Here is a 12,184-nt window from a genome sequence, read left to right as displayed (position 1 = left end):
CTGAGTAGTATTCCATTGTGTATATGTAGCACATCTTCTTTATCCATTCGATGGACATTTAGGTTGCTTGCAATTCCTGGCTATTGTAAATAGTGCTGCGATAAACATAGGGGTGCATCTGTCTTTCTCAAACTTGATTGCTGCATTCTTAGGGTAAATTCCTAGGAGTGGAATTCCTGGGTCAAATGGTAACTCTGTTTTGAGCATTTTGATGAACCTCCATACTGCTTTCCACAATGGTTGAACTAATTTACATTCCCACCAGCAGTGTAGGAGGGTTCCCCTTTCTCCACAGCCTCGCCAATATTTGTTGTTGTTTGTCTTTTGGATGGCAGCTATCCTTACTGGTGTGAGGTGATACCTCATTGTAGTTTTAATTTGCATTTCTCTGATAATTAGCGATGTGGAGCATCTTTTCATGTGTCTGTTGGCCATCTGTATTTCTTTTTTAGAGAACTGTCTGTTCAGTTCCTCTGCCTATTTTTTAATTGGATTATTTGATTTTTGTTTGTTGAGGCGTGTGAGCTCTTTATATATTCTGGACGTCAAGCCTTTATCGGATCTGTCATTTTCAAATATATTCTCCCATACTGTAGGGTTCCTTTTTGTTCTATTGATGGTGTCTTTTGCTGTACAGAAGCTTTTCAGCTTAATGTAGTCCCACTTGCTCATTTTTGCTGTTGTTTTCCTTGCCCGGGGAGATATGTTCAAGAAGAGGTCACTCATGTTTATGTCTAAGAGGTTTTTGCCTATGTTTTTTTCCAAGAGTTTAATGGTTTCATGACTTACATTCAGGTCTTTGATCCATTTTGAGTTTACCTTTGTATATGGGATTAGACAAAGGTCCAGTTTCATTCTCCTACATGTAGCTGTCCAGTTTTGCCAGCACCATCTGTTGAAGAGACTGTCATTTTGCCATTGTATGTCCATGGCTCCTTTATCAAATATTAATTGACCATATATGTTTCAGTTAATTTCTGGAGTCTCTAATCTGTTCCACTGGTCTGTGGCTCTGTTCTTGTGCCAGTACCAAATTGTCTTGATTACTATGGCTTTGTAGTAGAGCTTGAAGTTGGGAGTGAGATCCCCTTACTTTATTCTTCTTTTTCAGGATTGCTTTGGCCATTCAGGGTCTTTGGTGTTTCCATATGAATTTTTGAATTATTTGTTCCAATTCATTGAAGAATGTTGCTGGTAATTTGATAGGGATTGCATCAAATCTGTATATTGCTTTGGGCAGGATGGCCATTTTGACGATATTAATTCTTCCTAGCCATGAGCATGGGATGAGTTTCCATTTGTTAGTGTCCCCTTTAATTTCTCTTAAGAGTGACTTGTAGTTTTCAGAGTATAAGTCTTTCACTTCTTTGGTTAGGTCTATTCCTAGGTATTTTATTCTTTTTGATGCAATTGTGAATGGAATTGTTTTCCTGATTTCTCTTTCTATTGGTTCATTGTTAGTGTATAGGAAAGCTACAGATTTCTGTGTGTTAATTTTGTATCCTGCAACTTTGCTGTATTCTGATATCAGTTCTAGTAGTTTTGGAGTGGAGTCTTTAGGGTTTTTTATGTACAGTATCATATCATCTGCAAATAGTGACAGTTTAACTTCTTCTTTACCAATATGGATTCCTTGTATTTCTTTGTTTTGTCTGATTGCCGTGGCTAGGACCTCCAGTACTATGTTAAATAACAGTGGGGAGAGTGGGCATCCCTGTCTGGTTCCCGATCTCAGAGGAAATGCTTTCATCTTCTCGCTGTTCAGTATAATGTTGGCTGTGGGTTTATCATATATGGCCTTTATTATGTTGAGGTACTTGCCCTCTATGCCCATTTTGTTGAGAGTTTTTATCATGAATGGATGTTGAATTTTGTCAAATGCTTTTTCAGCATCTATGGAGATGATTATGTGGTTTTTGTCTTTCCTTTTGTTGATGTGGTGGATGATGTTGATGGATTTTCGAATGTTGTACCATCCTTGCATCCCTGGGATGAATCCCACTTGGTCATGGTGTATGATCCTTTTGATATACTGTTGAATTCTGTTTGCTAATATTTTATTGAGTATTTTTGCATCTACATTCATCAGGGATATTGGTCTGTAATTTTCTTTTTTGGTGGGGTCTTTGCCTGGTTTTGGTATTAAGGTGATGTTGGCTTCATAGAATGAGTTTGGGAGTATTCCCTCTTCTTCTATTTTGTGGAACACTTTAAGGAGAATGGGTATTATGTCTTCTCTGTGTGTCTCATAAAATTCCGAGGTAAATCCATCCGGCCCCGGGGTTTTGTTCTTGGGTAGTTTTTTGATTACCGTTTCAATTTCTTTGCTCGTAATTGGTTTGTTTAACTTTTGTGTTTCTTCCTTGGTCAGTCTTGGGAGGTTGTATTTTTCTAGGAAGTTGTCCATTTCTTCTAGGTTTTCCAGCTTGTTGGCATATAGGTTTTCATAGTAGTCTTTAATAATTCTTTGTATTTCTGTGGGGTCTGTCGTGATTTTTCCATTCTCATTTCTGATTCTGTTGATTTGTGTTGATTCTCTTTTTCTCTTAATAAGTTTGGCTAGAGGCTTATCTATTTTGTTTATTTTCTCAAGGAACCAGCTCTTGGTTTCGTTGATTATTGTTATTGTTTTATTCTTCTCAATTTTGTTTATTTCTCCTCTGATCTTTATTATATCCCTCCTTCTGCTGACTTTAGGCCTCATTTGTTCTTCTTTTTCCAGTTTTGATAGTTGTGATGTTAAACTATTCATTTGGGATTGTTCTTCCTTCTTCAGGTGTGCCTGGATCGCTATATACTTTCCTCTTAAGACTGCTTTCGCTGCATCCCACAGAAGTTGGGACTTTGTGTTGTTGTTGTCATTTGTTTCTATATATTCCTTGATCTCTATTTTGATTTGTTCATTGATCCATTGATTATTTAGAAGCATGTTGTTAAGCCTCCATGTGTTTGTGAGCCTTTTGTTTTCTTTGTAGAATTTATTTCTAGTTTTATACCTTTGTGGTCTGAAAAATTGGTTGGTAGAATTTCAATATTTTGGATTTTGCTGAGGCTCTTTTTGTGAGGTAGTATGTGGTCTATTCTGGAGAATGTTCCATGTGCACTTGAGAAGAATGCATATCCTGTTGCTTTTGGATGTAGAGTTCTATAGATGTCTGTTAGGTCCATCTGTTCTAGTGTGTTGTTCAATGCCTGTGTGTCCTTACTTATTTTCTGCCAGGTGTATCTATCCTTTGGGGTGAGTGGTGTGTTGAAGTCTCCTAAGATGAATGCATTGCAGTGTATTTCCCTCTTTAGTTCTGTTAGTATTTGTTTCACAAATGCTGGTGCTCCTGTATTGGGTGCATATATATTTAGAATGGTTATATCCTCTTGTTGGACTGAGCCCTTTATCATTATGTAGTGTCCTTCTTTATCTCTTGTTCCTTTCTTTGGTTTGAAGTCTATTTTGTCTGATATTAGTACTGCAACCCCTGCTTTCTTCTCACTGTTGTTTGCCTGAAATATGTTTTTCCATCCTTTGACTTTTAGTCTGTGCTTGTCTTTGAGTTTGAGGTGAGTTTCTTGTAAGCAGCATATAGATGGGTCTTGCTTTTTTATCCATTCTATTACTCTGTGTCTTTTGATTGGTGCATTAAGTCCATTTACATTTAGGGTGACTATTGAGAGATTATGTACTTATTGTCATTGCAGGCTTTAGATTCGTGGTTACCAAAGGTTCAAGGTTAGCTTCTTTAGTATCTTACTGCCTACCTTAGCTCACTTATTGAGCTGTTATATACACTGTCTGGAGATTCTTTTCTTCTCTCCCTTCTTATTACTCCTCCTCCATTCTTCATATGTTGTATGTTTTGTTCTGTGCTCTTTTTAGGAGTGCTCCCATCTTGAGCAGTCCCTGTAAGATGCCCTGTAGAGGTGGTTTGTGGGAAGCAAATTCCCTCAGCTTTTGCTTCTCTGGAAATTGTTTAATCCCGCCATCATATTTAAATGATAGTCATGCTGGATACAGTATCCTTGGTTCAAGGCCCTTCTGTTTCATTGCATTAAATATATCATGCCATTCTCTTCTGGCCTGTAGGGTTTCTGTCGAGAAGTCTGATGTTAGCCTGATGGGTTTTCCTTTATAGGTGAACTTTTTCTCTCTAGCTGCCTTTAAAACTCTTTCCTTGTCCTTGATCCTTGCCATTTTAATTATTATGTGTCTTGGTGTTTTCCTCCTTGGATCCTTTCTGTTGGGAGTTCTGTGTATTTCCGTGGTCTGTTTGATTATTTCCCCCCCCAGTTTAGGAAGTTTTCAGCAATTATTTCTTCAAAGAGACTTTCTATCCCTTTTCCTCTTTCTTCTTCTTCTGGTACCCCTATAATAAGAATATTATTCCTTTTGGATTGGTCACATAGTTCTCTTAGTGTTGTTTCGTTCCTGGAGATCCTTTTATCTCTCTCTATGTCAGCTTCTATATGTTCCTGTTCTCTGGTTTCTATTCCTTCAATGGCCTCTTGCATCTTCTCCATTCTGCTTATAAATCCTTCCAGGGATTGTTTCACTTCTCTGATCTCCTTCCTGACATCTGTGATCTCCCTCCGGACTTCATCCCATTGCTCTTGCATTTTTCTCTGCATCTCATCCCATTGCTCTTGCATTTTTCTCTGCATCTCTGTCAGCATGTTCATGATTTTTATTTTGAATTCTTTTTCAGGAGGACTGGTTAGGTCTGTCTCCTTCTCAGGTGTTGTCTCTGTGATCTTTGTCTGCCTGTAGTTTTGCCTTTTCATGGTGATAGAGATAGTTTGCAGAGGTGGTACGAGTGACAGCTGGAAGAGCTTTCCTTCTTGTTGGTTTGTGGCCTTCCTCTCTTGGGAGAATAGCGACCTCTAGTGGCTTATGCTTGGCAGCTGTGCGCAGACAGGGCTTCTGCTACCTGCCCGGTTGCTATGGAGTTTATCTCCACTGTTGCTGTGGGCGTGGCCTGGCTGGGGCTGCTCCTCCAAAATGGTGGAGCCTTGTTGGAGGGGGAGCGGCCGGGAGGCTATTTATCTCCATAATGGGCCTCTGTGCTCCCTGTTGCCCAGGGGGTTAGAGTGCCCAGAGATCCCCAGATTCCCTGCCTCTGGGCTAAGTGTCCTGTCCTGCCCCTTTAAGACTTCCAAAAACCACTCTCCAAATCAAAACAGCAACAGCAACAACGAAAGAGGAAAAAAAAAAAAAGGAAAAAATGCGTGATATTGTTTGTCCTCAGGCGCTGGTCTCAGGCACCCGCTCACCGGTCTTGCTGCCTTGTTTCCCTGGTATTGGCGTCCCTGTCCCTTTAAGGCTTCCACAAAGCACTCGCCAAAAAAAAAAAGGGAAAAACATGCGATATTATTTGTCCTCAGGCGCTGGTCTCAGGTACTCGCTCACTGGTCTTGCTGCTCTGTTTCCCTAGTATTGGGGTCCCTGTCCCTTTAAGGCTTCCAAAAAGCACTCGCCAAAAATAAAAGGGAAAAATGCGTGATATTGTTTGTCCTCAGGCGCCAGTCTCAGGCACCCGCTCACCGGTCTTTCTGCCCTGTTTCCCTAGTATTGGGGTCCCTGTCCCTTTAAGGCTTCCAAAAAGCTTTCACCAAAAAAAAGGGAAAAACGCGTGATTTTCTTTGTCCTCAGGAGCCGGTCTCAGGCACCCGCTCTCCGGTGTTACTGCCCTGTTTCCCTGGTATTGGGGTCCCTGTCCCTTTAAAGCTTCCAAAAAGCACTCGCCAAAAAAAAGGGAAAAACACGTGATTTTCTTTGTCCTCAGGCGCCGGTCTCAGGCACCCACTCACCGGTCTTACTGCCCTGTTTCCCTGGTATTGGGGGTCCCTGTCCCTTTAAGGCTTCCAAAAAGCACTCGCCAAAAAAAAAAAGAGCTCCGGTTTCTTTCCACCCACCAGGAGCCGGGGGGAGGGGCGCTCGGGTCCTGTCAGGCCGGGGCTTGTATCTTACCCCCTTTGCGAGGCACTGGGTTCTCGCAGGTGTGGATGTGGTCTGGATGTTGTCCTGTGTCCTCTGGTCTCTATTTTAGGAAGAGTTGTCTTTGTTATATTTTCATAATTCTATGTGGCTTTGGGAGGAGAGTTCCGCTGCTCTACTCACTCTGCCATCCTGGCTCCGCACCCCCACCCTAAATCTTTGATACAGACTTTTGAAGCTTTTTCACTCTTACATAAAGTACCGTACTGAATATTACTAGAGCTCACTGATACTTCTAGCTCCCCTAGTTTTCCTAGACATTTGGGGTATTCTATTTATCCACCTCCTTGAAGTTAGGCTTGGCTGAGGCACTTACTTCGGCCATTGAAATGTGAGTGAAATTACACATACTGCTTCTGGGTGGAAATATGGGACAGCAGGTGCACAATTGTCCTTCCTGACTTTTTTCCCCCCATTTTCCTTGTTCCAAGTTTATCATTTGTTGAGCGGTAGATGTCTAAGATCAAAGCAGCCTGGAATGCTGAGCTGTCACATACAGAAAAATTGCCCATCACTTGGATCTGCAGCAAACTTTGAGTGAGAAGAAAAAAAGAAAAGCCTTGGTTGTCTAAGTCACCAAGGTTTTTGTTTTGGGGGGTTTTTGTAGTTCTGAGAGGTGTGTGTTTTAGGTTACTGCACTAAAATCGAACCTAACCTGACTGATACAAATGCCAAGCAAGTGCTTATTTAAGGCAAATTTCTTCCACCCCCTACTTCCAGCTAGCTGGCCACCCTCAAGCCTCCCCTAAATAGAAATGGTAGAGCTGCCACTACCTAAACTGTCCCTCTCCAGCTCTCCCCAATTTCAGTTATCATTGTCATCTGCTTAGTTGCTCAACCCTTAATCTGCAAATGAGGAGCATCTTAATTCCCCCCTCTTCTTACTCTCAGTCTGATCACCAAGATTTCCTAAGTATGTGTCAAATACTCCAAAGTGTCCTGTACATATGCAGTAGGCTTCTTCCTGTTCCCACTTGCAGTCTTGGAATACATGTAACAACTTCAAAGTTAGAAATTAACAAAGGGTCTGCAGTAAAACTTGTGCCTCCTGCTCCTGTCCTCTCTCCACCCAGTTCTTCCTTCTGTAGGCAACCAGAATGACTAGATCCTGTGCATCCCTTGAGAGATACTTTCTGCGCGCGCACACACACACACAGCTATAATGTCTTCTGAAAACAAAAAAAAAGTCTGAGTTTTTCCAGTTGAAAGCCTTTCAGTGCCTTCTCATTACAAACTGTTGAACCCTGTGTTGGCAGCCCCACCAGTCCTCCTGACCTTTCTGCTCCAGACAACCCCCTTCTCAATTGAAATCTTTCCTGCCACAGGGCTTTTGCCTATGCTGTTTCTTCTGCTTGGGTAATGTCCCCTCAGATCTGTACATTCTAATTCCTTCTTTAAATGTTACGCCCTCAGAGAGTGTAACACAGCTGTCCTACCCCTGTTACTCTGTAATGGAAGGCCCATCACGTAGTCATCGTATTTACTGGGCTGTTGACTCATTCGTTGACCATGTCCCACATTACACTCCAAGTCCCATGAGAATAGAGAGTGTGTCTGTTTTGTTTACCATTCACTGGACACCCAGATTCTAGTTCTGTGCCTGTCACAAACTAGATGCACAGTAAATACCTGATGACTGCAGGAATAAGGAACTCATGGGATAAAACTAGTCCTCTGAAAAGCAAAAGCAGATGAAACTGGAAAAAGAAACTAGCTTCCACTATTTAAACAGGCTAATTGGTCTCCCTATTGTTCTTCTCCCTGAGTATAGATTTTTATCCTGGGCTTCCTCACACTGAGTGGCTGGCTGTGTCTCTGGTTAGGCCAACCACCCAACGTAGAGAAGAGAAGGTGAGGAAAGAAAACAGAGCATCGCTCCCCAAGGCTCAAGGCTTTGCATGCTTTGGGAGGAGGCAGGGAGCACAGAGGCTTTGCTTGCTAGACCTTGTATTTTGTCACAGACATTTAATAACTGGTTTAAACAAAAATATTAAGCAACTACTTCTTCCATTGTTTTAGAGACCGAAAGTTCTTTTTATTTTTTACAGGCAAATAAAACCGGAAAAAACAGTGACTCCTACATAGAAACTGCAACATGTTTTTAAGGAAATATTAACTCCACAATCTCAAATCAGTATCTCCTTGTGCCTTAAGTGTTTTAATATAACATGTATTTTCCTAATCCTCATATCATTATAAATAACAGAACACTAAAGTTGTCTTAAAAGGATAAACTAGGGAAATAAAAACCCCATCTGTGGAACAAGTTTTTCTTTCTAAATCACAAAAGCTAATGTCTGCTTCCCTTTGTTACTCTCTCCTTGGAAACTAAGTAACAAAAGCTTCATTCATCTCTACTATTTCACCTTCTGAATTTCTGTCTGGGTATCCAGGTCAGCTGATTGGATTAGCTAGGTAATGTAACCCAGCCATTTTGCCTTTATCTCTTACCAGAGGAGAGGATAAAATCAAGCTCCTTACTGTATACAAGGCCCCTCATGATCTGGCCAGTCCACCCCCCAGCCTCATTTCTCACCACTTCCTTCCCTTATCCACTTAATTGGAAGCTTATCAGAGAAAGGTCCTGGGCTCACAAGTGGGTCCTAATGGTCCAGACCTCTCCTATTCACCTGAATACCTGTGCCAGGGTATAGAAGGACACCGTATGTACTCCTTTGTACACAGTATGGGCTTGGGGAATGGGTTAAAGGAGCCTGCTCTGCTAGACTCAACCACTGATGAACTAGGAAATGCACTCACCTGGGAGAGGTTGAATTGACTGCCTTGATCCACAGGCAGTGATCAGAACCTATCCTCCAGTGGGTGTCAGTGCCACTAGGGCCTGTGCACCTGGAAGAGAGCTGCCATGACCTGAATGTATCCCCACACATTTGTATGTTGAACCCATAATTCCATAGTGCTGGTACCCTTAGGAGGAAATTAAGTCAGGAGAGTGGAGCCCTCACGATGGGACTAGTGCCCTTACAAGATGAGGCCAGAGAGCTAGCAAGTCCCACCTCTACAGCAGGAAGACCACCCTCTGTCACCCCAGAAGAGGGCACTCACAGGAGCCCTACCAGCTAGCATGCTGGTCTCAGACTTCCAGCCTCCAGAACTGAGAAGTAAATGTTGCTCTGGTAGCATGTTACGGCAGCGTGAGCAGGCTGAGACAAGAGCCATACTGGGCTCCCTCCTGAAGAGTCTCTGCCGGCTCACAGCACTGGTTGCTCAAGGACTCATGCCCTTCTTTTATATGGAAAGATGCTCCTCCTGTGTGGCCTGGAGCTCTACTATGACAGAGACAGTCATGAGTAAAAATGGAAAAAATTGCTAACAAATGCTAAGATCGAATATTATGGTCTACTCATCCTGGTCGTAGGAGGTGTAATATCAGAGGTGCTCCTCTGAGCAAGGACGCAAAAAGTCCTAGTTGAGCCGTAGGTCTGGGGGTGGTGTAAGGTGTAAGCACTGGGAGTGCTTCCCAAAAAGGGCCCTCAGAAGGCCTGTAACTATGCTGATGGTACAGTTAAATATCTTGACTGTGGTGGTATGAACTGAGGATGGAATTGCATAGAGCAACGCGCACACACACACACACACACACACACACGAGCATATGTATAACTGGCACAATGTGAGCCAGCTCCGTGATTTGCGCCAGCGCCAAAGCAGAGGTTTTTATATTGTACTCTAGTTATGCAAGACAGTAACACTGGGGGAGGCCAGGGTGGAGTGCCTGTGAACCTGGCCGTATGTTTCTTTGAAAATTCCTGTGAATCTACAATTATTTCAAAATAAAAAGGTTTTTTTTTTTTTAAGGGGTTGAGGGGTCTCAGAACACTGGAGCCCTTGATCTAAAACAGTGCGTCAGGGATGGCGTTTAGACTGGGTCTTATGCAAAAGCAGTTTCTCCGTGTCCAGGCTGAAAGACGGTCCTGAAGAAAAGGATGAGGCAGGCTGTCCTAGCCAGCAGAGGCAACACGAGCACAGAGCCTCAGAGGGCCTTCTGCTGCCTAAAGCTCTGTGAGCAGCCAGGGGAGGCCCCCACGCCTTCCCTGGAGACCTGGCAGGTGAGGGTGGGAAATGGGTGACTAGGCCTCAAGCCCAGGGATCTCTGGACGTAACCACCGCGGCCCCTTTCCGTCCTCCGACTGTCCTCATTCCACGCCTATCACGCGCCTGGCCCTCTGCGCTCTCCCAGTGCTTGGGGTGGGGTGGGGGCACCGGGAGTCGGAGCAAGAACCCCGCCAAGCGATGCGTTCTGTCCCTGGGGAGGAGGCGGGGAGGGAGGCCAAACTGATGAGGGAATTGCGGAGCACACCGGAAGGTGACCGGCGATCATGGAGGGAAAGAGAACCAGGTAGGGAGGCCCAAGAACGGAAGAGACAGTGGTGGGTGGGAGGGGACGGTCGCTAAATTCTCCAGGTCCTCAAATGGTGTGATTCGATGACGACATTAACCCTCTATTTGAATTTCTTCTCCTGCTCCCAAAGCTGCTCCCTCATTCTTCCTTTCTCCTCCTCCCCACCGTTCATTCTGCCTCCGGTTCCCCTCCCTGCTGCCGCTCTCCTCGGAGGTGCGTCTTCCAGCTTTCTCTTTCTCCTTGCCCCCCCTTGGGCCCTCCCTTCCTTCCCCCATTTTTATTTTACTCTCTCTTCCATCTTTTTAAGCTATTTGTTATTATGGGGCATTTTTATGGAAACAAAGCTCACATGATTAAAGTTCATGTGGTTTTTGTTAGGTTGTTAATATTATTTGTGTGACACATGTTTTTCCGTTCTAAATGGAACCAAACTTTCTTCAGGAGCCCAGCCTGATGCCACTGGCGAGCATGCCTGATTTGTTGTCTCTCACCTCATCTCTGTGCATAGATTAAGCCCCAGATAGAGGACCCCTCAAACATGTCTGGAAGTGCCGAGAGCGCCTCCCATGTACTGATGAACAAGTCCACTCCGCCAAGGACCGCCTCCTCCTCGCACCCTTGGAGGGCACCATCGCAAAGACCCAAGGCGTCGCCAGAACTGCTCATGTGCCTGGAGCCCGGGGCAGAATCCTCTACCTTCGGAGTCATATTGTTACAGTGATTACTGGGAGTGTTGCAGGTAGAAGAAAAGATCCCCATTATTTTCTAGGGATCTCAGGAAAGCCTCTCTTTTGGATATTTATTCAGCTTCTTTTCTTCCTAGGACCCAAACAAGAATTCATGAATCTGGCTCCAGAACATACTCCAGAGTGACAAGCACTGTATTATCTCCAGTCTCCACTGTTCACCACCAACTACATCTTATTCCTGGGTCAGCTCTGGAAGCCTGCTCCTTCTTGCTTTAGGATGAATTGTGTCTCTTCCAGGAGGCTCTAGTTTGTTTAGCCTGGGCCAGCAGGGGCAGAGCCTGGGCAGCACCTCACAGTTCCAAGTAGACACAACTCCACTTCAACCCAGGAGTCCCACTGTGTAAGTTTATGAAGCCAATGAGTTCAAATTTGTATCTGTAACTTAAAACACGCACAAAACTCAAGTTGCTTTTGTATTTTGAATCATCTAATAAAACATAAGCATAATTTATTTTTGTGGGTTTCAACATGTCCTTTAATATAAAGTATTAATTTTTTGAGACTTGTTGGCCTTCATGAAAATTGTTGCTAAATCTACAAAATATATTAAGAATAATAGTTAGAAATTGATAGGTTATCCTAAAATATATATATATGGAAATGCAGAGGACTAGCATAAGTAAATTAGGAAAAGACCAAACTGGAAGAATTAGACTTCCAAATATCTAGAGCTGTTAAAGACCTAAGAAAAGTATTGGTACAAGGACAGAAAAATAGACTAATGGAACAGAGTGTCCAGAAACAGACACAAACATATACAGTCAGCTGATTCATGTTAAAGGTGACACTGCATTGAAGAAGAGAAAAGGATGGTATTTTCAGTGAAGGGTGTCAATATAATATTCATTTGGAAACAAAAGAAAATGTATCTTCACTCTTTGTGTCACACAGTACACAAAACTCAACTCCAGAAACATTGTATATCTAAATGTGATTAGTAAAACAAAGTTTTTAGAAGAAAACCTAGGGAGACAAAGATTTCTTATACTAGATATGCACCCCAACCCCCCCAAAAAATAAAAGGCTAACCATTAAGGAAAAAAATGATAACTTGAACTACATTAAAATGAACAATTTATGTTGCTC

The sequence above is a fragment of the Manis javanica genome, chromosome 6 (assembly GCF_040802235.1).
Source record: "Manis javanica isolate MJ-LG chromosome 6, MJ_LKY, whole genome shotgun sequence".
Classification (NCBI taxonomy): Eukaryota; Metazoa; Chordata; class Mammalia; order Pholidota; family Manidae; genus Manis; species Manis javanica.
The sequence above is the reverse complement of the archived record's forward strand: the minus strand, read 5'-3'. Positions refer to the sequence as shown.